This window comes from Symphalangus syndactylus, chromosome 3 (assembly GCF_028878055.3).
Source record: "Symphalangus syndactylus isolate Jambi chromosome 3, NHGRI_mSymSyn1-v2.1_pri, whole genome shotgun sequence".
Taxonomy (NCBI): domain Eukaryota; kingdom Metazoa; phylum Chordata; class Mammalia; order Primates; family Hylobatidae; genus Symphalangus; species Symphalangus syndactylus.
The window spans coordinates 127,927,190-127,952,832 of record NC_072425.2 but is presented as its reverse complement, the minus strand read 5'-3'; the positions used below and the strand labels follow the sequence as shown (position 1 = coordinate 127,952,832).

Genomic DNA, 25,643 nt, shown 5'->3' with positions numbered 1-25,643 from the left:
AAGCTAAGCAGGGTAGGTCCTGGTTAGTACTTGGATGGGAGGCAAAAATAAGACACCTTACTCTTCCTGGTCACTCAAGCAAAAGTCCTGGCATTTGCTCTGACTGGGCGTGATGGCTTGAGTTATTCCTGTGCCTATCTCTGTGGCAACATATTGATAGTCTTGAGCCCCATCACATGTTCTGCCTGTGGCATCATGGACTAGATAGCGGAAAGAGCGGCCCCCAGGGGAAATTGAAGAACTGTCATTAAGAAAAAGGTAAATAGGCACTACTCAGCAAAAATCACAGATGCCTTTCTCTGAGATTTTTCAATGTGAGGGTGCTTTAAGGAAAGACCCAGGGGTTAGGGTCTCCAAGAAAAGGATAATTAGATGATTAATGTGGTGGGTTATGGGTCTGTGTTGAATGGGAAACAAAGTGAGAGAAGGTAAGGTGATGTCAAGATGGGAGGTCCCTGTGAAGCTGAAGAATGTTCCTATTGGAATTAAAAGAGTAAGGATGGTGTGGCTGTTGGACGTAAAATTATAAAGGAGAGGCAATTCTTCAATGATGTGACTGTGGGAGTATTGTAACCTGTGCTGGTCCTAGAAGTCAGTGCCTGAAACAAGGGCTTGTGTTTAGATGGTTTATTTGGGGATGTGATCCTAGGGAATTGGAGTGAGAGCCTGGGGAGAGTGAACAGGAGACGTGGCAAATCAGTGCAAGAGTATTTTAGTAAATTAGTTATTATCGTGGTGCTTGAACCTTCTGGGATCTTCTAAGGAGCATGTACCCTGTGTCTCAAAATAGATCCAGCTGAAGAACAAAAGGGAGAAGAATTAATCCGAAAGATACAACTCTATTTGTCAAGTGGTTGCCTCTTGGAGTGTTAACTCCTCTTCATTTCTGGATTGTGCATGAATGGAGCCAGTAGTGTTTCCTGAGGTATCCTTCAAAGAAGCCTGTGGGACATATTTGAGGGAAGGCATTTTCAATGAAAAGTGGGCAAAGCCTATCTGGAACTGATTGTTATACCCGGGCCTAGAATCAAAGGTAAGAACAGGAGCAGGTTAAGACCATGAACAAAAGACAATCCATAATAGTCTACACCTTACACTATTCACCATACAGATTTCGTAGCCTTCCATTAAGCCCAATTCATTGGTGACCAGGTCATAATCTCTACAAATAACTTAGTGTACGTGAGTTAATGGAACCAGCTTAATTCCAACAAGTTCCAAGGCTGTATTACAGGGTCTCCTCCAATGTCAATCTTCACCCTCAACCAGTAGTTCATCTGGTGGAGTTTGCTTGCCAGATGGGACAACCCAGACCTCCGTCCCCAAGATGTCTGAGTCCTTAGGTTGCCTTGGCATTTTGGGGCTTTGGATGCTGTAATTGTCTGTTTACTGTTATTGCTGGGCATGGAATACTGGGCATGGATTCACCATAAAGAGTCTCTTGAGTTCTCTGCCTCCATTGTGTTGTAGAACCCTAGCTTCTCAAGGTAACCAGAGTTGAATATCCTCACCTCAATACTCTTTACTTTGCATATTGGTCCACCAGTATGAGGAGCCCAAAGACAACAGGTAGGGGCCATAACTTGGGATCTTTAAACATCTCTTAGTGGAAAGGTCCCTTCCCATCTCACCCCTGACCCCAACAACCAGGACATCTAGTCTAGCAGAATCCAAGTGTGTGGATATAGGAAGCAAAAATCCCATAAGTAGGTCTATGGCAGGGATGGTAAGAAGGGCTAATCTTATATTCATCTCTTGATTTTGTGACATGTGCATTGCAGCTATTGGGTACTCAGCACCATACACAAACTAGTATGCATATATGTCATCTTGGAGAAGAGCACTCAAACACTGCCAGTAGCCATCCTAGAGCCAATGCCTTAGCTAAGCCTTTAATAGGCTATTTCACTTTTCTAGGCTAGCTGTCGACTAGTTGTGGATTAGTTGCATTCCTAGTCTCAGGTATTTCTTTATAGCAATGCAAGAATGGCCTACCCCAAGACCCATATTTCTTTGTCACCTACCTCTGTTCACCTCACACCTATGTCCTCACAGGGGGTTCTCTATGACCAACTCCCCCCAAAATATTGGGCTTATTATGTAGGTGCTAGCCCAAAGTGAACTACTACTGCCATTTAGCTGGACTCAGAGGTGACCCACATAGGCAGTACCGGAGGGAAATCCTGTCAATGGGCATAGTTGCAAGCAGTGAATCTGATCGTTTACTTTGTGTTGAGAGACAAGTGGCCTGAGGTTGGGATGAACACAGAAAATGACTTTTTTGGGTGATTAGAGTCTAGAAGCAGCAAGATTAAAATATAAAAGAGATGGAATTCTGGGGGTGAGACATATGGTTGGGCATTGGGAGGGAGAACAAAGCAGGCGTGTCTCTGTTGCCTCACATTAATGCCCACCAGAGAAGAGGCACTCAACAACCAGGCAAAGAGGGCAACTTGTCATACGGATGTCAGCCAGGCTCTCTCCTCAGCCACCCCAGTGCTTGAAAAATGAGCCACTTATGGATGGAGGCTATGCCCAACAGCATAGACTCCTTCTTACCAAGGCTGGTCTAGCCACTGCCACAGCTGAGTGCCCAAACTGTCAGCAAGAGACACTACTAAACCCTTAACGTGACATCATCACATGAGGAAACCAGTCAGCCGCTGGGAGCAGGTTGATTACATCATAGCTCTTTTACCTTACAGAGAGGTAGTAATTACTCCTTATGGAACTGATAATACCTACTCTGGATATGGGTTCACCCTGCCTGCCCGCCATACTTCTCCCAGCACTATACCTAAGGACTTGCAGGATGCCTAACTTACCAGCATGGGATCTTGCATAACATTGCTTCAGACCAATGGACCAAATTTTTGGCAAAGAGGGTGTAACAATGGGTGTGTGATCATAGGATACTGTTTCACCATGAACCACATCACCATCGAAACAGAATGGTATGGGCATAAGGACAGAATATAAACCAATGGAACAGACTTGGGAGCCCAGAAATAAAATCATCAATATTCAGTAAACAGATCTTCAACATGGGTTTCATGAATACACAATGAGGAAAGAATAGTTTCTTCAACAAATGATCTGAGGGACACTGTATATACACATGCAAAAGAATAAAATTGTAGCCTTATCTTACACTATACACAAATGTCAACTCAAAATCGATTGAAAACTTAAAGGTAAGACCTGAAACTAGATTGGTAATTACCAGGGGTAACTTACATAGAAAAGAGGTTTAATTAGCCATGGCTCTGTAGGCTATACAGGAAACATGGCACCGGCATCTGCTCAGTTTCTGGGGTGGCTTCAAGGAACTTTTACTCATGAAGGAAGGTGAAGCAAGAGTACACATGGCACATGGTGAGAGAGGGAGCAAGGAGGTTGGTGTTGGGGAGATGCCATACACTTTCAAACCACTAGATCTCATAAGAACTCACTCAATATTGCAAGGACAGCACCAAACTGGGAGGAATCTGCCCCGTGACCCAAACACCTCTCACCAGGCCCCACCTCCAACATTGGGGATTACATTTCAACGTGAGATTTGGGGAGGGACAAATGTCTAAACTGTATCAGGTCTACTTGCTCGAAATTCTTAATTTGTGCTTCTTGGACTGCTGCTGTGGTTTGGCTGTGTCCGTGCCCAAATCTCATCTTGAATTTGTAGTTCCTATAATCCCCATGTGTTGTGGGAGGGGCCTAGTGGGGGGCGGGAATTGAATAATGGTGGCAGTTATCTCCATGTTGTTTTCATGATAGTGAGTGAGTTCTTTCAAGATCTGATGGTTTTATAAGGAGATTTCCCCACCTTTTGCTCTGTACTTCTCTCTCCTGCTGCCAGGTGAAGAAGGACTTTTCGCATTCCACCATGATTGTAAGTTTCCTGAGGCCTCCCCAGCCATGCTGAACTGTGAGCCCATTAAATCTCTTTCCTTTATAAATTACCCAGTCTCAGGTATGTTTTTATTAGCAGCATGAGAACAGACTAATACAACTGCCCAGGCCCCATCCTGAGTTGATCATTTCCATTGGGTATGATATATATTACTACTGTCTGCACTCACCCTTCTGACATGGTGGATCTGATAATGCCCACATAATGATGTGTAATTCCAAATACGCTAGGGCCCTGTAGCCTGGCAGACTCTGCTACTTCTCTGACAGAGAAGGATGGCCTGGTTCCAGACACTGAGGGTTCTGGAATTCTTCTTCTAGTTGTGACAGAGGCTAAAACCAGCATTGCATGCACCACAGTATGCTTAGCATTGTCAGATCTGCTGGCTCATGGTCCCAAATCTTAAGTTTACAACTCCATGAATTTTCACAAGCAAACACAGCCATGAAACAAGCACCAATATCAAGAAATAAAACATCATCAGTCAGGGAGTGTCTTACATGAGGAAACTAGGCAACAATGTTCTCAGTGGAAGTGTTAGAAAAATCATAGAAAATCTCTTTATATGGCTCTTTTTACATTGGCTGAATAAACACCAAGAATGTAGCACTCCATTATGAAGCTATTTTATGGTGAGCAAACAAATATAGCACAGTCCCTGCCTTTACAGAGCTTTTATCTAATGGGGGAGAAAAATATTAATCAAGTTATTATGCAAATGACTATAAAATTGCTTCTTCTCCCTCAGCTTCCTGGCCTTCTGCCATTTTGATCTCATCTTCTCAGCCCAATCACTTAGGACCAATATTCCAGACTTGATTCCTATCTCTTGTTCCTTTGGTCTTGGCATCCAGTGTTGATCTTCATGGTATATGGTAATTGGACTCCTGCATTCACGTACAGGCTCTGACTAGACCTCCTATCCATGACCCCAGAATCTTTTATAATCTTGGGAAGGAATTGCCTGATTCATCCTAGGTCCTGGTAGAGCTCTATTCCTACTTCAAGCCACTGAGCTCCTGGTGGCAGAGTGGAAGCATGGGGCAGCAATGCTCCAGTGGTTATCCTGATGCAGAAGGGACCTCTCTGTCAGGCTGAGTCAAGCTGTGGACTAGTTGTGTTCCTATCAAGCTGGTCCTGCCACAGGGAAGTCCTCCTGGAAGCTTGGTCTCAAAGCTGTTTCTAAAGACTCCTCCTAATGTCTGTGCATTACTGAAGATTTTTCATTCCTTTTTTAAAAAAATTATTATAGTGAGAAGATTTAATATGAAATCGATCCTCTTAACAAATTTTTAAGTGTACAATAAAGTATTAATGACTATAGGCACAATGTACAGGTACAGGTACAGATCTATATAGGTACAGATCTCTGGAACTTACTCATTTTATTTAACTGAAATTTTATGCCCATTGATTGGTAAATCCCCACTTCCCTTCCACCAGCCCCTGGGAATCACCATTCCAGTTTCAGGTCTTACTTTTAAGTCTTTAATTGATTTTGAGTTTATTTTTGTGTATAGTGTAAGATAAGGCTGCAATTTTATCTTTTGCATGTGCATATAGTGTCCCCCAGACCGTTTTTTGAAGGGACTGTTCTTTCTCCATTGAGTATTCTTGAAACCCATGTTGAAGATAAGTTTGCTGAATATTGATGATTTTGTTTCTAGGCTTGCAAGTCTGTTCCATTGGTTTATACAGCTGTCTTTATGCCAAAACCATTCTGTTTTGATTACTGTAGTTTTATAACATATTTTGAAATCAGGAAGCATCTGAATTGGAATGTACTCTTTTTTTTTTTTTTTTTTTTTTGAGACGGAGTCTCGCTCTGTCGCCCAGGCTGGAGTGCAGTGGCGCAGTCTCGGCTCACTGCAAGCTCCGCCTCCCAGGTTCACGCCATTCTCCCGTCTCAGCCTCTCTGAGTAGCTGGGACTACAGGCGCCCGCCACCACGCCCGGCTAATTTTTTGTAGTTTTTTAGTAGAGACGGGGTTTCACCGTGGTCTCGATCTCCTGACCTCGTGATCCGCCTGCCTCGGCCTCCCAAAGTGCTGGGATTACAAGCGTGAGCCACTGCGCCCGGCCTGGAATGTACTCTTATACATTAGATAGACTAACTGTTCTTCACCCAAGTAGCTTTCCTGGTCCATTTTAGCTCTTCCCGTTCATTTTCTGCAGCACAGACGGAGAGATTTCTTAAAACTTTAAATCAGATCATATAACTTGTAAATACTGTTTAAAATCCTAGAATAAAATCAAAAGTCTTTAGCATGGCTACAGAACTTTGTATAATCTAGCTCTGCTGACATCTTTGCCTGTGTTCCCTACCACTGTCACTTCTCTCCTGCCATAGCAGTCTTCCTTCCTGGCATGTAGACATGCCAAACATGGTCCTGCCTCAGTCTTTGACTTTTATATTCTTTATAACTGGAATGCTCTTCCCAAGGTCCTTGCCTGGCTAATTTCTCATTCAAATATCAGCTCTTCAGAATGGCCTTCCCTGACCATCTTTTCTTAAGTAATCCCCTCATTATTCACTAGCCTGTTACCATTTTATATTCTTTATTGCCCTGCCATTTCTTTTTAGAAATATTTTTCATTTCAGTAACTTTAACGATACAAGTGGCTTTTGGTTACATGAATGAATTGTATAGTGGTGAAGTCTAGGATCATAGTATGCCCATCACCCGAGTAGTATATACTGTACCCAATAGGCAGTTTTTAAATCCCTTGTTCCTCTCCTACCCTCCCCATTTTGCATCTCCAAAGTCCATCACACCATGCTATATGTCTCTGTGTACCCATAGCTTAGCTCTCACTTGTAAGTGAGAACATGCAGGATCTGGTTTTTGATTCCTGAGTTACTTCGCTTATAATAATGGCCTCCAGTTCCATCAAAGTTACTGCAAATTACATTATTTTATTCTTTTTATGTCTGAGTAATATTCCATGGCATGTGTGTATACATGTACATATATAGTCACATTTTCTTTATCCACTCATTGGTTGATGGGCACTTAGTTTGATTCTGTATCTTTGCAATTGTGAATTATGTCGTGATAAACATGTGTACAGGTGTCTTTTTTTATAAAGTGACTTCTTTTCCTTTGTGTAGATCCTCAGTAGTGGGGTTGCTAAATTGAATGGTAGATCTACTTTTAATTCTTTGAGAAATCTCCATACTGTTTTCCATAGAGGTTGAACTAATTTACTTTCCCACCAGCAGTGTATATGTGTTCCCTTTGTATTGCATTCATGGCAATATCCATTGTTTTTTGACTTTTTAATAATGGTCATTTGGTCTGGGATAAGGTGGTATCTCATTGTGGTTTTGATTTTCATTTCCCTGATGATTGGTGATGTTGAATATTTTTTCATATGTTTGTTGGCCACTTGTATATCTTCTTTTGAGAAATGTTTATCTATGTCCTTTGGCCACTTTTTAATGGGATTATATGTTTTGTTTTTCTTGCTAATTTGTTTGCATTTCTTGTAGATTCTGAATATTAGTCCTTTGTCAGAAAAATAATTTGCAAGTATTTTCTCTCATCCTGTAGGTTGTCTTTTTATTCTGTTATTTCTTTTGGGGAGCTGAAACTTCTTAGTTTAACTGGGTCCAATTTATTTATTTTTGTTATTGTTGCATTTGCTTTCCAGGTCTTAGTTATAAATTCTTCACCTAGGCCAAAATCCACAAGAGTTTTACTACGTTTTCTTCTATAATTTTTATGATTTAGCTCTTAGATTTAGGTCTTTAACCTATCTTAAGTTGATTTTTGCATATGGTGAGAGATACAAAGGCAGTTTCATTCTTCCACATATGGCTATCCAATTTTCCCATCACAATTTATTGAAGAGAGTGTCCTTTCTCCAAATTACGTTTTTGTATGCCTTGTCAAAGATCAATTGCTTGTAAATATTTGGGTTTATTTCTGGATTCTCTATTCTGTTCCGTTTGGTGTATGCATCTACTTTTATACTGGTACCATGCTGTTCTGGTTAATGTAGCCTTGTAGTATAATTTGAAGTTGGGTAATGCGATGCCTCCATATTTATTCTTTTTGCTTAGGATTGCTTTGCTACTTGGGCTTTTTGGGCTCCATATGAGTTTTAGAATTGTTTTTTCTCATTATGTGAAAAATGATGTTGGTATTTTGATAGAAATAGCTTTCAATTTGTAGGTTACTTTGAAAACTATGGCCATTTTTATAATATCAGTTCTTGAAATCCATGAGTGTGGTATTTCCATTTGTTTCTGTCATCTATGATTTCTTTCATCAGTGTTTTGTAGTTCTCCTCTTAGAGATCTTTCACTTCTTTGGCTAAATATATTCCTGGATTTTGTGTGTGTGTGTGTGTGTGTGTGTAGCTATTGTAAAAGAGATTGAGTTCTTGATTTGATTCTCAACTTGGTCAATGATAGTATATAGCAGTGCTACTGATTTGTGTATATTGATTTTGTAACCTGAGACTTTACTGTATTCATTTATCAGATCTAGGAGTCTTTTGGAAGAGTCTTCAGGGTTTTCTTGGTATAAGATCATATTATCAGCAAATGGAAATAGTTTGACTTCCTCTTTTCCAATTTGGGTGTTCTTTATTTCTTTCTCTTACCTGATTGCTCTGGTTAGGACTACCAGTACTATGTTGAATAGAAGTGGTGAAAGCATGCATCCTTGTCTGGTTTCAGTTCTTAGGGGGAATACTTTTGACTTTTCACTGTTCAATATTATATTAGCTGTGGGTTTGTCATATATGGATTTTATTATTATTATTACTATTATTTAACTTGTAAATTCAGGGGTACAAGTGCAGGTCTGTCATTGTATTCGTCCATTTTCACACTGCTCTAAAGAAACATCTGAGACTCAGTAATTTATAAAGGAAAGAGGTTTATTTGATTCACAGTTCCACATGGCTAGGGAGGCCTCAGGAAACTTACAATCATGGTAGAAGGGGAAGAGGCATGGTTACATGGCAGTAGGTGAGAGAGAAAAGAGTGAGGAATGAAGGAGGAAGAGTGCCTTATAAAACCATCAGATCTCATGAGAGCTCCCTCACTATCATGAAAACAGCATGGGGGAAATGATCCCATGATCCAATCACCTCCCACCAGGTCTCTCCCTAGACACATGGGGATTATAGGGATTATAATTCAAGATTAGATTTGGGCGGGGACACAGCCAAACCGTATCAGTTATATAGATAAACTCACGTCATGGGGGTTTGTTGTACAGATTATTTCATCACTCAGGTAGGTATTAAGCATAGCACCAAGTAGTTATTTTTCCCTATCCTCTCCCTCCTTCCACCCTTCACTCTCCAGTAGGCCCCCAGGTCTTTTGTTCTCTGCTTTGTGTACATGTGTTCTCATCATTGAGCTCCCACTTATAAATGAGAACATGCAGTGTTTGGTTTTATGTTTGTGTGTGAGTTTGCTAAAGAATATAGCCTCCAGCTGCATCATGTTCCTGCAATGGACATTATCTTGTTCTTTTTAATGGCTGCATAGTATTTCATGGTGTATATGTACCACATTTTCTTTATCCAGTCTACCATTGATGGGCATTTAGGTTGATTCCATGTCTTTGCTATTGTGAATAGTGCTGCAATGAACATATGTGTGCATGTGTCATTGTAATAGAATGATTTATATTCCCTTGGTTATACAGCTAGTAATGGGAATTCTGGGTTGAATGGTGTTTATGTCTTTAGGTCTCTGATGAATCACCACACTATCTTCCACTGTTTTTGAACTAATTTACACTCCCATCAATGGTGTATAAGTGGTCCTTTTTTCCCCACAACCTTACCAGTATCTGTTATTTTTGACTTTTTAATAAAGGGTATTCCTTCTATGCTATGCCTAGTTTGTTGAGGGTTTTAGTCATTAAGGATGCTGAATTTTAGTGGATGTTTGTCCTGCATTTGTTGAGATGGTAATGTGGTTTTTGTTTGTAATTATGTTTGTGTGATGAATCACATTTATTCACTTGTGTATGTTGAACCATCCGTGCATCCCTGGAATGATACCCACTTGATCATGGTGATTTTTTTTTTTATGTGCTATTGGATTCAGTTTGCTAGTACTTTGTTGAGGATTTTTGCATCTATATTCATAAGGGATATTGGTGTGTAGTTTTCTTTTTTTGTTATGTCCTTTCCTGGCTTAGGTATCGGGGTGATTCTGGCTTCATAGGATGAGTTAGGTAGGAGTCCCTCCTTCTCAATCTTTTGAAATATTTTCAGTAAAATTGGTAGCAGTTCTTCTTTGAATGTCTGTTAGAATTTGTCTGTGAAGTAGTCTGGCACTAGGCTTTTTTTTCTTTTTTTTTGAGTTTTTTAAATAATTACTTATTCAACCTCAATGCTTGCTATTGGTCTGTTCAGGATTTCTATTTCTTCTGATTCAAACTAGGGGTGTTATATGTTTCCAGGAATTTATCCATTTCCTCTATATTTTCTAGTTTTTGTGCAGAGAGCTGTTTATAGTAGTCTTAAATGATATTTTGTATTTCTGTGGCTTAAGTCGTAATTCTCCGTTTTCATTTCAGCTTATTTGGATCTTCTTTCTTAGTTAATCTAGCTAGTGGTCTATCAAATTTATTTATGTTTTCAAAGAACCAGCATTTTGCTTCATTGATCTTTAGATTTAATTTCATTTACTTCTGCACTGATCTTTATTTTATTTTATTTTATTTATTTATTTTTGCCAGCTTTGGGTTTGGTGTGTTCTTATTTCCCTAGTTCCTTGAAGTGTGATGTTAGGTTGTCAATTTGTGATCTTTCATATTTTTTGATATAGGCATTTAGCACTATAAACTTTCCTTTTAGCATTGCTTTTGCTATATCCCAGAGGTTTTGGTAACTTGTGTCATTGTTATCATTCATTCAAAATAATGTTTAATTTTTATCTTGATTTCATTGTTAACCCAAAAATCATTCAGGAGCAGATTAATTCCTAAGTATTTGTGTAGTTTTGAGGGTTCCTTTTGGAATTGATTTCTAGTTTTATTCTGCTGTGGTCTGAGAAAGTACTTGACATGATTTTAATTTTTGAAAATGTATTGAGACTTATTTTGTGGCCTATCTTGGAGAATGTTACATGCGTTGATAAGAAGAATGTATATTCTGCAGCTCTTGGGTAGATTGTTTTTAAATATCTGTTAGGTCCATTTGTTCTAGAGTGCAGTTTAAGTTCAGTATTTCTTTGTTGACTCTCTGTCTTGATAGTCTGTCCAGTGCTGTCAGTGGAATGTTGAAGTCCTCCACTATTATTGTATTGCTGTCTATCTCTTTTCTTAGTTCTAATAGTAATTGCTTTATGAATCTGGGAGCTATTGTGTTAGGTGAATATATATTTAGGATTATCATATCTTCTTTTTGAGTTGATCCTTTTATCATTGTATAATGACCTTCCTTGTCTTTTTTTTTTTTTTTTTTTTTTTGCTGTTTTGCTTTAAAGTCTATCTTATCTGATATAAGAATAGCTACTCCTGCTTGCTTTTGGTTTCCATTTGCATGAAATGTGTTTTCTACCCCTTTACCTTGAGTTTATAAGAATCCTTACATGTTAGGTGTGATCTCCCAAAGACAGCAACTATTTGGTTAGTGATTTTTTTATCCATTCTGCCAATCTGTATTTTTAAATACACCATTTAGAACACTTACATTCAGCGTTAATATTTAGATGTGAGATATTGTTCCAGTCATTATGAGATTTTTACCTACTGACTTTGTTTTCTTCATTGTGTTATTGTTTTATAGGCCTTGTGAATATTATGCTTTCAGGAGTTTCTATTCTGGTGCATATTGACCTTTTCTTTCAAGATTTAGAACTCCTTTTAGCATTTCTTATAGAACTAGTATTGATCTAGTATTGACAAATTCCCTCAGCATTTGCTTGTCTGAGAAATACTTTATTTCTCCTTCATTTATGAAACAATTTTGCTGGATACAAAATTCTTGGCTGACAGTTTCTCTGTTAAAAGAGACTAAAGATAGGACTCCAATCTCTTCTGGCTTGTAAGGTTTCTGCTGAGAAGTCAGCTGTTAGCTTAATAGGTTTTGCTGTATAAGTTAGCTCATATTTTTGTCTCACTACTCTTAGAATTCTTTTCTTTACATTGAGTTTAGATAGCCTGATGACTATATGCCTTGGTGATGTCCATTTTGCAATGCGTCTCCTAGAAGTTCTTTGAGCTTCTTAAATTTGGATGTCTAAATCTGTAGCAAGGCCCAGAAAGTTGGGAAGTTTTCCTCAATTATTCCCTCAAATATGTTTTCCAAACTTTTTGCTTTTCCTCTCCCTTAGGAACACCTGTAATTCTTAGGTTTGGTCATTTCACACAATCCTGTATTTCCTGGAGACTTAATTTCTTTTAGTTATTTTTTCTTTATTGTATTCGATTAGGTTAACTCAAAAACCTTGTCTTTGGGTTCTGAAGTTAGTTCTTCTACTTGATCTAGTCTATTGTTAAAACTTTCCACTGCATTTTGTAATTCCCTAAATGTGTCTGTTCTTTCCAGAAGTTCTGATTGGCATTTTTAAAAAATATCTATCTCTTCAGAAAATTTTTCATTCACATATTAAATTGTTTTTTAAAATTTTTATGTTGGTTTTCTTTCTTTTATATCTCCTTCAGTAAATTGATAATAAACTTTACTAATTCTTTGAGATTTCAAAGATTTCATCTTGGTTTGGATCCACTGCTGGAAAGCTAGTGTGACATTTGGTGGTATTATGGAACCCTGTTTTCTCCATATTGCCAGAATTAGTTTTCTGTTTCCTTTTCATATGAGTAAACTACTTCTTCTAATTATTTTTGAGTTAATTTTGATTCAACTGGGTTTACAATTTTTTTTTCTTTTGAGTATGTGAGTTTAGTGTTTCTAGTTTATTGTCACCTTGCTTCAGCTCTGGATGCTTTCAGTGGCAAAGACTCTGTATGAGTTCCTGGATTATAGACAATCTTTGTGGGATAGGTTTCTCAGATACTGGTGGTAGGAGTAATGTGCTGTGTGTGCGAGCAGGTTCACTGTCTCCTGTGGAGCTAGAATGGCAGAGGTCTCACGGAAATTATCTCATTCCCCAGTGATGTGCACTTTTAAAACTTTGTTTCTCTGGTATTTTATTCACTGGATTGAACAGTTCCAGCTTCAGACTAGTAGGAGGTACCCATGAGTAAAAATCAGCTGTGGCTAAAGCCACGGGTAAATGCAATACCCCAGTGGTGGGCAGAGTTCCCAGCCCCCAAAAGGGTGGCTGGGGAAGCTCTCAGTGAAATCCACTGAGATCTGTTCAGGAGGAAGTGAGGGAGCCATCACAGCTGTCCTTCCAGGCCAGCAGAAAAGTGGTCTGACTCCCAGTCACACTCCTAATCCAGTGTTCTGGCTATTCAGATCAGACAGGTACCTCTCTTCATCTGCAGAAATGCTGATGTTCCATGTACAGAGAGGTTGGGATCTATTTCTTGTGCAAACCTGAAGTAAGAGGGCACTCCTTCTGTGGGGATGCATTCACCCTGGAGTGTTCCAGAAAGCTGGGGTTTCTCTCATGGGAGTTCAGTGCACGTACACCTGTTGAAGGAGAGAGAGAGAAGAAATCCGCTTCTCCGAGACCCTTCATGAGCACCAGAGCTGATTGACTGTTGAGGTAGAACCCCTACCATTTCTATTATATAACAATTTGTTTATCTGTGTATCATCTTTCTATGAGAACAGCAACCTTGCCCGTCTTTGCCCATTGTTCCCTGCTGTGTATTCCTGGTGCATAGATGAGAGTCTGGCACATGATAGGTGCTCAAATAATATTTGGGGAGTGTATGAATAAGTCATCAGGGAAATAGTCATGGAGAGCCTGAGGTGTAATTTGAGACTTGAAAGGTGGCAAATTATATGGAAGGAAGTGAGAAGTAGAAGCACTCAAGTGAAAGACATAACTTACAGCACTCCTGTCATGCATGCCCAGAGGTGCCAGATTTAAAGAGCACAGTCACACTGCAGATAGCATCATTTGTAGGTTATTACGATAATTTTCTGGAAGATGAGAATAAAATGTTTAGTTCTAACAAAATTAGTATATTCTGAACAATCTTCTTGATTGTTGATGAAAAAAATTTCAGGAAGAAACATTTGTTTCTAATTTGTACAAAGGTACCATATGGACTAGCAATGACCCTGACATGAAAGGAAATACTGAAGGCTGAGAGGAGCTTGTGTTAAAGAAAACCAGAACCTGACAGAAGTTAAAATTGTGTTTGCAAATTTTATTCAGGAACTATTGCAATAGGGAGAAAGACACCTCAACATAGAACTAATTCCATTCCAAATACAAGGACAGATGAAGACTTAGAGCCAAGGAACAGGGTGGGAGGTCACTGGATCGAAAATTGTTAAGGGAAAATAACAAAGATAGGAGGGAGGGTCAGGCTAAACAGACTTTTGATAGGATTCTTGCTGAAGGTAGGGCAGGATGACAAGATATTGAGCATGGGGGATGAGGAATTTGATCAGATATCAAGGGTGGGTGATTTTCATGAAACTGATTCAGCAGGATTTTTGCTAAAACTGGACTAAATGGGCCAGGGAGAGGACACAAGTTTGGGGTCTTGAGGGCCTAGGGGAGCCTGACTAGATTAGGAGAGAGTCTGTCACTTTGCATATTTGTGGGGCAAGGGAGGATGGTACCACTGAATGATAAATGTTTTGAAAGCCAGGCAAAAAAATCTTAATGTTGTGTGTTAGTAAATTAGAAGCCATTGTAGATCCTGCTCCCAGTGCACTGAAGGGTTCTGCCTCCACAGATGCTGGGAAGAAGTTCAGAATGTTCTAAATGAGCAAAGGGCCACTGGGAAACATAACCCTCTGCCACAAACTTCTGCTGTCTTCCATGGTACTGTTGTGCGGGAGGGGAGGGGAAATAATGCACAGTGCCAGATACATGGTAAACAATCAAGAAATTATTGCAAAATGAATGTGTGAAGCAAAAATCTGCATAAGTCATAGCATGGTTGCTAGCTGGCTGTAGACTACCATGCCAGCATAGTCTTGGGGAAGATTGACAGGAGTCATAGAGAAGATGTGCTTGTCCATGGAAGAATGATGACCCCCACCATCTCCTTAGTAAATTTATGCCCCAGAGGATAGAGTGCCACTCACAGACCCCATAAGGCATAGTAAGAGTCTTTTCAAAAGAAAATCTCTGTGTTATCCACATGAAAGCTCCTGAGGTGAGCATAGCTCATAGAGAGAAAGCAAGCCAAGAATTCCTAGTGAAAATGCCTCTGGTTAGAGTCAACTCCCAGTCTTCATTTTTCCCTGTTTCTTGGTGGTTTTTTATGAACACAAACCAAGTATTTTTATAACTGTTCTTCATTAAAGTCATCAAGGGTTGAAAGCAGGAGAGCAGGCTACTGAGGGATCTCACTTCTTTGCCTTGCCAGAAGGTCCAGGAACAGAGACAGGACCAGGCTTTAATCCTTGGTCAGGATTAAAGATGTAGGTCCTTCTCCTGACTCTGTCCCTCTCTCCTTCCTTCTTTTCTTTCTTCCCTCCTTCCTTCCAACTTTCCCACTTTTTTCTTCATCTACTTTAAGTTCTAAGTATGTTACAGGTATCACACTGATGCTGAAAAGAAAGAAATTAATGAGAGATCCCATCTTTGAACAGTCTGCATCTTAGCCTTTCCTTGCATTCTTTGAAGATTTCGATCAAACTCAGGTGTAGGAGTGAAACTTGGTTTGGGTTTCAAGGTTGCTGAAACTTAAATATTGCTGGGTTCCTATTTGGATTACTAAGAGGTAAACAGTAAAGTGAGTCATGAGAGCTTGACAGGGACCTGTTCTCCATCTGTCTTGGTATTGGCTAGGTTGGGCAGACAAATAGGACTGAAGGAGTCTTTGCTGTGGTGTAGGTTTTAGGAAGAATAATTGGCTGTTCATCGAGGACCTTAAGTATCCGTGAAAAGAAAGCATACCTTATATCACAAGAAATGTTATTTGTACCCCTTTTGCTTCATTCAAAGGAAGAGGGTGATGGAACAAGTATGTAGGTATTCTTAGGTTTTGAAACACAAGTTATCAGAAGAGTCTTCTCTAATTTTTGAAGCTATTCTTTATGTTATATCCAATATACTAATAAAGACTCCTAAAATTGCTATGATAATTTCTTTGTAGAAAATATCTCAGAATATAAATGTTGATAAACAGGATAGAAAAGTAGTTGATAGTTAAGTTCAAAAGTTGAAGCCAACAGATCAAAGTTCTAGCAGTGATTGTTTAGCCACTAATAAGTTGAGTGACCTTGGGTGATTCATTAGTCAACAAATTTATCTGAATCTTGGCCTTCTTACTATCAAATAGGTTTCATAACATTACCTACCCCACTCACATCACAGGGGTGTTGTGGGCATTCATTGAAACAAGGATATAAAACTCCTTTGAAAAATGGAAATTAGTGCTAAATTAGATTTGAGCATAATGAACTGAGTGTCTCAGAATATATGAGAAAACACATGAATACACCAGAATACATGTGAGATACTTAGCCCAGGTACCAATGACTATCCTGCGGTGGCCTGAGATTTCTTCTGCTTTTCTTTGCATGTGCTGACTATGTCAACCTTTCTTCCTCTCTCACCTCTTTCACTTAAGCTTGGCCCTTGAAATGAGAGTTCCTGATGTTTCTTTCCATAGCAATCTGATCTGTACTAAACAAGGAAAAGAGTTCTCTGGCTTTTAGCACCTATTCGCTTTTGCTTCTTCTTTTTTTTTTTTTTTTTTTTTTTTTTGTGGACCCTTGCTCTTTCGCCCAGGCTGGAGTGCAGTGGTGCAATCTCAGCTCACTGCAACCTCTGCCTCCCAAGTTCAAGTGATTCTCCTGCCTCAGCCTCCTGACTGTCTGGGATTACAGATCCCCACCACCATGCCTGGCTAATTTTTGTATTTTTAGTAGTGACGGGGTTTCACCATGTTGGCCAGGCTGGTCTTGAACTCCTGACCTCAAGTGATTCACCCGCCTGCCTCAGCCTCCCAAAGTGCTGGGATTACAGGCATGAGCCACCGCGCCCAGCCTCCCCTTTGCTTTTCAGAAGCTTAATTCAAGTTCTCCTTGGCCACACCTAAGCTTATCTTCCCATGGCCACACCTAACCTTGTCTTCCCAAGGCTATCACAGCTCCCCCTCGCTGTAGTCCTCCTACCTCCAAGTTATCCTTTCCCTCAGAAGCACAGAGTCTCTTCCTTCAAAAGTGACCTCCTCTTTTCAATGGCTTTCTAGGCGTATTTTTCCAATGCCTGATATTTAGGATTTGATGACGTCTTTCTAGCCAATTCTGAAGTGCTGTGAGAAGGATCATCAGTCTCATATTTCAAATAGTGATCTGGCATTAGACCAAAGCCCACATTTCCCAGTTTAATCATTCATCTTAGTCAACAACTTTATTTCTGAATGACTTTTATCTGTTCCAAAAATTAAACCCCACATCCCAAATGTGAATTTGCCATCATTTTAAGGATGGGAAAATGATACCATAGATATTAGTGGCAATTCCTGAGAAGGAGCCATTCAAGATTTTTGGAATATTTATCATTGAAATGTATGTTTAGGCTCTGGAGGTTTTAGTCATCATTTGAATCCAAGCATTCTAGTATGTTTGACTTTTTTAAAAAGTGACCTATTTTTAAATTAGGGCTGTGTCCATCCAACAGCTAGTAGCGCATTTACAGACCCTGGATTTGTAGTTTATCTGCTTTCAAAGGGTTATTAAATCGATTCCAACAAACGTTGCTGTAATAGAGGTTCTAAAATGGGAAATTTAAAACCATGAAAAAATTGGGGGAATAAAATATTCATGAAACAGTTACTGTTAATGAGTGTGAAGTTGAAACTGCTCAAGAGGCAAAAAGGAAAAAAACAAAAAACAACCCCCGCCCCGCCGGCCCCCGGCCAAAAAAAAAAAACCACGAGAGACCAACGCTCAGTCTTTCTGTCATTCAAAAGGGAAGATTTCAGGTATTTAAGAGAAGCAGGAAAAGGTAGCTGATGATCCTATGGCGCCCATTCAGTAACTCCTAAGAGCTTTCACCTACATCACCTTTGCCTCTCCCTCCCCAACTAGCTGGGAGATTCCAGGTAATTTACCTAATGCAATGCAGGTGATCCCTTATCCGTGCACTTGGAAAGCAGATAGGGTGGAGATAATAATCCCTGGCTCATAAGTTTGCTGTAAGAATTTAGTGAGGTGCTTATAAAGCTCTAGCAGGGTGCATTGCACATTGTAAACATCCAGTGAATTCTGCAATTCCTATAACACCCTTCCAGGAAGGTGCTACTATCTCCATTAAGAAATAAGATTCCTCCACTTGTCAGAGTGTCCCTAGTGTATGGAGAGCCAGGATTCCAATCCAGGTCCCTAGTCACAAAACCTATGGCCTTTCTACTGTATCTGTTAACTCTAAAAGGCATTTGCCAAACAAGAGTTGTTTTACGTTTTTAAAAGAATATTAAATAACATAATGACCAGTGTAGGAAGCAGATTTTCTGGGGTTTTTCTTAGGCTCTTAGTAAGAGCCTTGAGATTAGCATTGGACCATAACTCAGGAAAATTGGTTCTGTAAGGGGCCAGGCTATGAAGTCTAGCTTTGCAAGGAACTAACTTAACGTAAATAGAGGATGAGGCCCTCCAACTATTCACATGCACCTAACCCTGGCTGGTCACATAAGGTACTTTGTAATATTCATGATAGCTTAATGGGCCTGATTATGATGGCATGAGAGGTGCTTTTCTAACAGAAACGGCCCTCAGCAACCTCCTCTGCTTGATCTGCTTCTGGATGAGCTGAAAAAAAGGATTGTCTTGACTCCATAGCGGCCCATCCCCTGCCTGCCTCTTTGTTTTGGTTCTAGTTTTCACCCCCTTAGCAACAGGCTCCTGCTAGGCATTGTGGACCCTCAGCCTGCCAGGATTCCAGGACATGTTTCTGGAAGGTACCATGAGAGGCATGGTGTCCCCTGGCCTGCCTCTTTGACTAGTTTACTCTGTCTACATTCTCAGGTGGAGCTGGCACATGGTCAGCTGTGAATCAGAGGCTCCACCCCTGCCCTGGCTCCCTAGGCCTTAGGTTCTGGGGCTGATAGAATGGAGAACGCGAATGAACCAAGGTGCCAGTCTAACTTCTGCTCACTTCTGACTTTCACCAGCTTCTGCTTTAGTCTATTGCTGATTGCAATGGCTCTTATCAGACAGCTGGGTTTATTAATATTTGCCCTAACCAAGGTTTCTCATTTCCTACTGAATTATGATGACTTTGATTAAAACAAATATAATTGATTGAGTGTGTAGGTTTAAGCCATTATTGATAACATAGGCTATTATGCTTGAGTCTCACAATAAAACCTATGGAGTATGGACATCAAAGCTCAGACAGTAGAAATAACTTGCCAAGGGTCATACAGCTTGTCAACGGTAAGGTAGGGTTTAAACCTGGCCTGACTGTAAAGCCAGTGCTCTCTTTTATCATAATATAGTCCTCTTTCTGATTATGTCTATGGGTCTCTGGGAAGAGACAGTGCTTAGAAAATTTCTTTGTAGCTATTATCTTTGTCTTCCTGGCCCTTAACTTTAAAGAAGACTATTTCCCAAGAAACAAGTGATAGTCAGCTCCCAGTCCCTGGATATCTTACCACAGCAATCAGTATTATCCTCTGTCTGTGCATGAGCAAAAATCTCTTTCTTCTCCAATAATAATGAATGATGAAAATGGGCTCTGATGACTAATAGATGTGCAGTCTCCTGTCTCATTGCAAGACGTGCCAATTCAATTGGCCATTTTCAGCATGAATGCACAGGGACTTTTGACTCTGTGTGTTGAACTGTGATGCTGGAATCTTTTTTTTTTTTTTTAATCAAGGCAATTGCAGGGAGGTGAATTTTGGACTTAAGGGAATGAAAAGATAAAATGCAATTTCCGGCTTGAAATTATTTCTTAAACTCCTCAGCAGGATGGATTTTCACTCTTGGCAGGTTTTGTCTTATCAAACATGTAGGGCTGGCAGCTCTACTCAGAGCCTGTCCTAAGGCAATGCTCTGGAGAAGCTGCCTTCCCATTTTTATTTTTTATTTCCTCTTCTACTCCCAGTTCTCTCTACTCTCCTCCTCCAATAACCCTGCACTCTCATGCCTGGCACCACAGCGTGGGTCAAAGAGCAATAACTCTGGACTGTCAGGATCTGGTTATTGGTCCTAGCCCTGCCAACCTCTAGCTATGTGGCTTTAGAGAGGTCTCTTATCCCACTAGGCTTTCATTACCTCGTTATAAGATGGGCAGGCTAAGCACACAACTTCCAGCAATGTCCAGCGACTCAAAGGAGTTGATGTAATCAAAGTGCTTTGCTAACTATAAGAATTTCACAAACTTTGGTTACATTTTTATAGACTTTCGATTCTCTCAAGTTCCCCACCCATCTTTCCAGGCCTAATGTCATATAAAACTCAATTTTTTTCTCTCTACTCCATCTTTAGCAAAGTTTACAATTCCTCAGGCCACTTGAACTGAAGAGAGATTGGAGGAAGAGAAGATCTTTAGCCAACGCCCCTTCTATCTACCCACAGGAGACGTCTCCTCAGGGCGGGGGAGAGGGCAGCAAGTATCATTGATGTCTATTCAGGGAAGTCACAGAGTGCATGGTCACCCTGTGACATGCAGTCCTTCATTACAATTGTAGGGAGCACCACACTCACCAGGAAAAGAGGATATTGACTTTCGATCTTGTCTCTGAGAGGTGCAGGCCTTCTATCTATGCTGTCTGTATTTTGCCAGTGGATCACTCACAGCAGAAAGCCAGCCAGGACCCTATGACATGGCCAGGCCTCAGTGAAACTTCCCCTATGAATGCCCTTGACTATTCAAAAACCAAGGATGCGTGTAAGTCCTCCATCTCCAAAAAGAGAGTTTTGCAGCCAGCAGGTCAAAGACAGTGAGGAAGGAAATGCCTCAGTGCCAGTGTTTAGATGGGAAACCCTCCAAAGAGATTCACATTCACCATAAATTTATTAAATGCTCTGGGTGGTATTATAAAGAAGAGAGCTATTCAATTTCATCTAATGTAACACTTCCCAAATATGTCTGACAATATGATCCTCTTTAATTTTCTCCCCATAAAGACTAGTCACATTCCACAAACACACACTGGGAAACCACAGTACAGTGAAATGCAAATCAAGAATCTAAATCTTGGCTGGGTGCGGTGGCTCAGGCCTGTAATCCCAGCACTTTGGGAGGCCAAGGCAGGCAGATCACTCGAAGCCAGGAGTTCAAGACCAACCTGGCCCACAAGGTGAAACTCCATCTCTACTAAAAATACAAAATTAGCTGACTGTGGTGGCACATGCCTGTAATCCCAGGTACTCCAATCTGGGCCGCAGAGTGGGTGAGACTCTGTCTCAAAAAAACAAAACAAAACAGAAATAATCTAAACCTCTAGGTTCAGAGTAAGACCTCACAATTTCATAATACTTACTATGTACCAGGCACTGTTCCAAGTACTTCTCATCTATTAACTCATTTAGTCCTCACAATAACCCCATAAAGTATCATCATCTCATTTTTACATGTACAGAAACTCAGGCACAGAGAAGTTAAGCAACTTGCTCAAGGTCACACAGTCATTAAGTGGCAAAACTGGGAATGGAATCTAGGCATTTTGGCTCGTCTTGCTCCTAACCAACACTATTAGCAAAAATCCTGATCTATGAAAGAAAATAACTAACAACTGCTTTACACAGTTTCATGTGGTTTAAATGAAATAAGGTGGGTTCTTTAATCCTTTATTTGGAATTATCTATCAGATGGAGAATACTATTAATACCTAGTTTATAGGCATTGTGTCGATCAAATAAGATATCATTTCTAAGAGTGTTCTGTGAACTTAAACTCTTATTATTCAGGCAGAAATGGAATCTCTTGGCCTGTCAATCAATGATAGATTTTTCAAACAATAACATACCAGCTCCTAAGTCCTCTTTGGTAAGTAACCTTGATTCCTATATGTTGGGTGCAGGATGCCTTGATCTGAGGGTTCTAGTGCAGGAAGAATCTAATCCTAAAAATTTTCATGAAGGGTATAGAGGAAATTCCCCTTCTGAAAAAAGAAAAAGAAAAAGCTATGCAAGATTTTCTTTTCTTTTTTGTTTTTGTTTGTTTTTTTCATGAAACACACTGTGCTTGGAAAGAAATTCTATGGAGAGGGATCATGGGTTATGTTAGTAAAATAAAGACTGGGCCTCTCTCCCCCCTTATTTCAGCTTCTGATGAGAAGCGTTGGTGAGTGAGGGAGAATAGTTCATCCCAGTCCCATATGGTGAGCTAAGGAGCTCTGATTCTACTTCGTATACCATTTCTCGCTTTGAGTTCTCCTGTGTCAGCTATAGTAACACTTACTGAATCATTTTTAAATTGTTTCTTATCCTTTCCTACCAGCCTTAGAATTGCCTGTGGAGAGAGAATGTGTTTTATTGTTCTCATAGCCCCAGAACCTAGCACAATTTGGCTGAGGATGGAAGTATATTCAAATTGGTCTCAGGACTTTTTAATGGCGACCTTGAGTATTTAATCCTAATGCGATATATAAATTTATTTCCCTAAGTATTTTTTGAGTGAAAAAATCAAGCTGCTAATTTTTATAACTTGGTAAAATGTAAAGTGCCTTCTTCACTCCTGCCCTCTGTCTATGGGCCTCTCTCCCAAACTTCTTCAGTTTGTGTCCAGCAAAATTCTTGTTGCTGTCAAATGAGCCAAGTGAGATAAAAATGTGTGGTGTCAATGTCCCTCTAGGGAATAGGAAGGGTGATAGAGTGCTGTACTAGTTGGAATGTATATAAAAACATTGTTCTCCTCCATAAAATTAATTTCTTTTTACTCCATTTTTAATTATAGATGTTGTTTAAATTATAAAATTGACACACATGGCACTTTATGTGCAAAGTGTGGGCCTTTCTGCTCTCCCACTTCCTCAGCCCACTCACCAAAGGTGAACATTAGAAATGGTTTCGTGTATAATTCTCCAGAAATCGATGCATATGCAAGCATATAAGTAAAGGATATAGTATATATTCTTTATCATTGCACTTGAATGAGTTCATTTTATACTTGCTGTTCTGCAAATTTTTTAAAACTAACAATCTAAGAGATATTTACACATCAGCACTTCATTTTTTTAACTGCCATATGAAAGTCTTTTGTCTGAGTTTATCATAATGTAACCATTCTTCTTTTATTGCACATTTAGGTTGCCTGCAAAATGTTGCTATTAAAAAGAGTGCTGAACACAGCATTTTTATGTTTGTAATTTTATCCTGTTAATATTGCCAAATTCCCCTGTCACGTTCCCTGCTAGCATACAGTGTTGTAGCACCCATTTGCAACCTTGCTAATGGTAGGTATTATCTGATGCTTTAATCTTTCCCTGTCTGATAGGTAAAAATGATATCTCATCATAATGAAAATTTCATTCAATTATGAGCAATATAATCATCGTTTCATATTTTAAGGGGGTATTCTTCTACTTTTTCTGTATGAATTGCTTGTTTATATCCTTCCTCATTTTTCAATTGAGTTGTTGGTCTTGCTAACATGTAAATTAATATATTAATATGTAAAACTCTAGATATTAAGGAAATTCACCTTTTGCCAGTGATCTGTGCTGTAAATATTCCTCCTGATTCATCATTTGTCTTCTGAGTCTATTTGTAGTGGATTTTGCCATATGAAAATTTAAATTTTTTATTAAGTGAAATTCATAGATTTGGGTTTTCATGTCATACTTAGAATGTCACTGCTGCCAGATTATATTTTAAATATTTCATCTCCTCCCCTAGTTACTTCATAGTTTCATTTTTGAAACTTAAATCTTTGACCAATCAGGAATTTATTTTCGGTGGAAGAAAGGAGGTAGGAAGAGGAATTTGGCGCTACGTTTTCTACATAGCCAGTCAGTCATCTAAACTCCATTAATGGGCTTCCTTTACAAGTGTGTTTGTGTCTGCTTCTAGACTCTTTATTCCATTCCACTGATCTGCTTATCTACACTTGTGAAAGCATCAAATTTTATAAATTACTGGAGACATTTTAGTAATTTAGAGCCATTCCCCCCCTTTTTTGTGCTTCTTTTTTTTTAATAAATTTTCTGGCTATGTCCCCATGTTAAGTTTTTCTTTTGTATGTTAAGATCAGCTTGCAAGTTCTAAAAAAATGCCTGTTAGTATTTTGATTGTGATAAAATTGTAGTTGTACACTAATTTAGGAAGCATTATGATCCTTAAAATGGGGAGTGTATCTGTAAAAATATAACTTTTTCTTTATTTAAAGCTTTATTGGTTTTTAGCAAAGATTTCTTCCTGTGGGTTTTTTTCATATGTCTTGCACATTTTCTTTTTAAGTTTATTTCTAGATGTTTTCTTAATATAAATTAAAAATGAAATATTTTCTGTATTTTTCTGCTCATTTTATATATTGATTATTTTATAGCAGTTTTGAAGCACCTTTTAGTTATACCTAGTTTATACAGAAGGACACATAGGCGTTTTGTTCCTGATCTCTTGCGTACTTGAAAAATTCTATCTGCTGTCTTTACACTTGAAAGAAAATGTGAGTCACTCATTATTTTCTAGTACTGAATATGGAGGAACCATCAGTTTTCCCCATAGGTGAATTTTTGTGTGTGGGAGATAAGGAATGCTGAATTTCATTGAATTCTTTTATTATTCTTGAAGTCTGAAAACTTGATTGGGCTATATCTTAGAGCTGGTTTTTCTGTATCACTATTTTTTCTGAGCTATAATATGCCATTTTAATCTGCATAAATTCTAGATTTCTGTTATTTATTTCATGGTAATTTTCTTTTCATGTATTTTTGAATTTTTTTGTTCTAATTGTCCTGTTCTTACTTTTTCCTAACTCTGATTCAAAATTTGTTCTCTTTAGTCTGTCTTCTACTGGCATACCAGTAATTTACTGTCTAATTACTTTTATCTCATAATTTGATAATATTTTTATATGTATGTTTTTATTTCAAGCCAGTCCTTCATGTCTTTATGTTTTTCAATTAGTGTCTATTCTAATATTTTGCTATTTCGAATGTTGATGGCTTTACTTCTTTCTTCAACTTTTCTCCTGAACTTTTCTTGCTCACTATCCACTAACTATCTTGCCCTACTTTCTCTTCCTTATTCTTTCTTTTTAAACTTCTTTTTTGAAATCTTTCTTCAAAAGTGTACATTTCCTTCTACTTAGTTGATGATGTCCATTGCAAAGTGAAATTTGCTTGTTTGGTGTCATTTTTGGAAAGTTGTTCTTTATATTTGTGTTTGATCAGTTTCTTTTCTCCTTTTCTATAGTTGTGTAAGTAGAGGTCCCATGCTGGTTTGTTTCTGATAATCAGTCACCCTTCAATGGGTGCCAATCCACGTGGGAGGGCTATTTACTAGAGAATAACTTTAGCAAGGGTGGGAGGCAGGGAGGTGGGCTGGTTGGCAGCTTCCATTCAGGTGCTCGGCCTCACAATGTCTTCCCACTCAATACGCTGCCTCCTTTGCCTGGGAATATCTCTATGCTGCTTTTGGTGTGGTCCCTTTAGGGTAAAAATAAGAAAAGCCCTTTACATTAAAAATGCTCTGTGTAGTGATTTATTTGAGCTAGCTTTGATCAAGAGCTGCAAATCTGTTGTCACTTGTTTGCTCTC

General features: G+C 39.1%; 1 long non-coding RNA gene across 1 annotated transcript in view; it reads left to right on the top strand.

Moving 5' to 3' along the window:
• LOC129478393 (uncharacterized) overlaps window positions 1–25,643 on the top strand; it is a 46,672-nt gene that overhangs the window by 6,775 nt on the left and 14,254 nt on the right. The window contains exon 2 of the long non-coding RNA XR_008656420.1: window positions 791–1,033. This is a non-coding gene — a long non-coding RNA (uncharacterized lncRNA). The remainder of the gene's footprint in view (window positions 1–790; window positions 1,034–25,643) is intronic.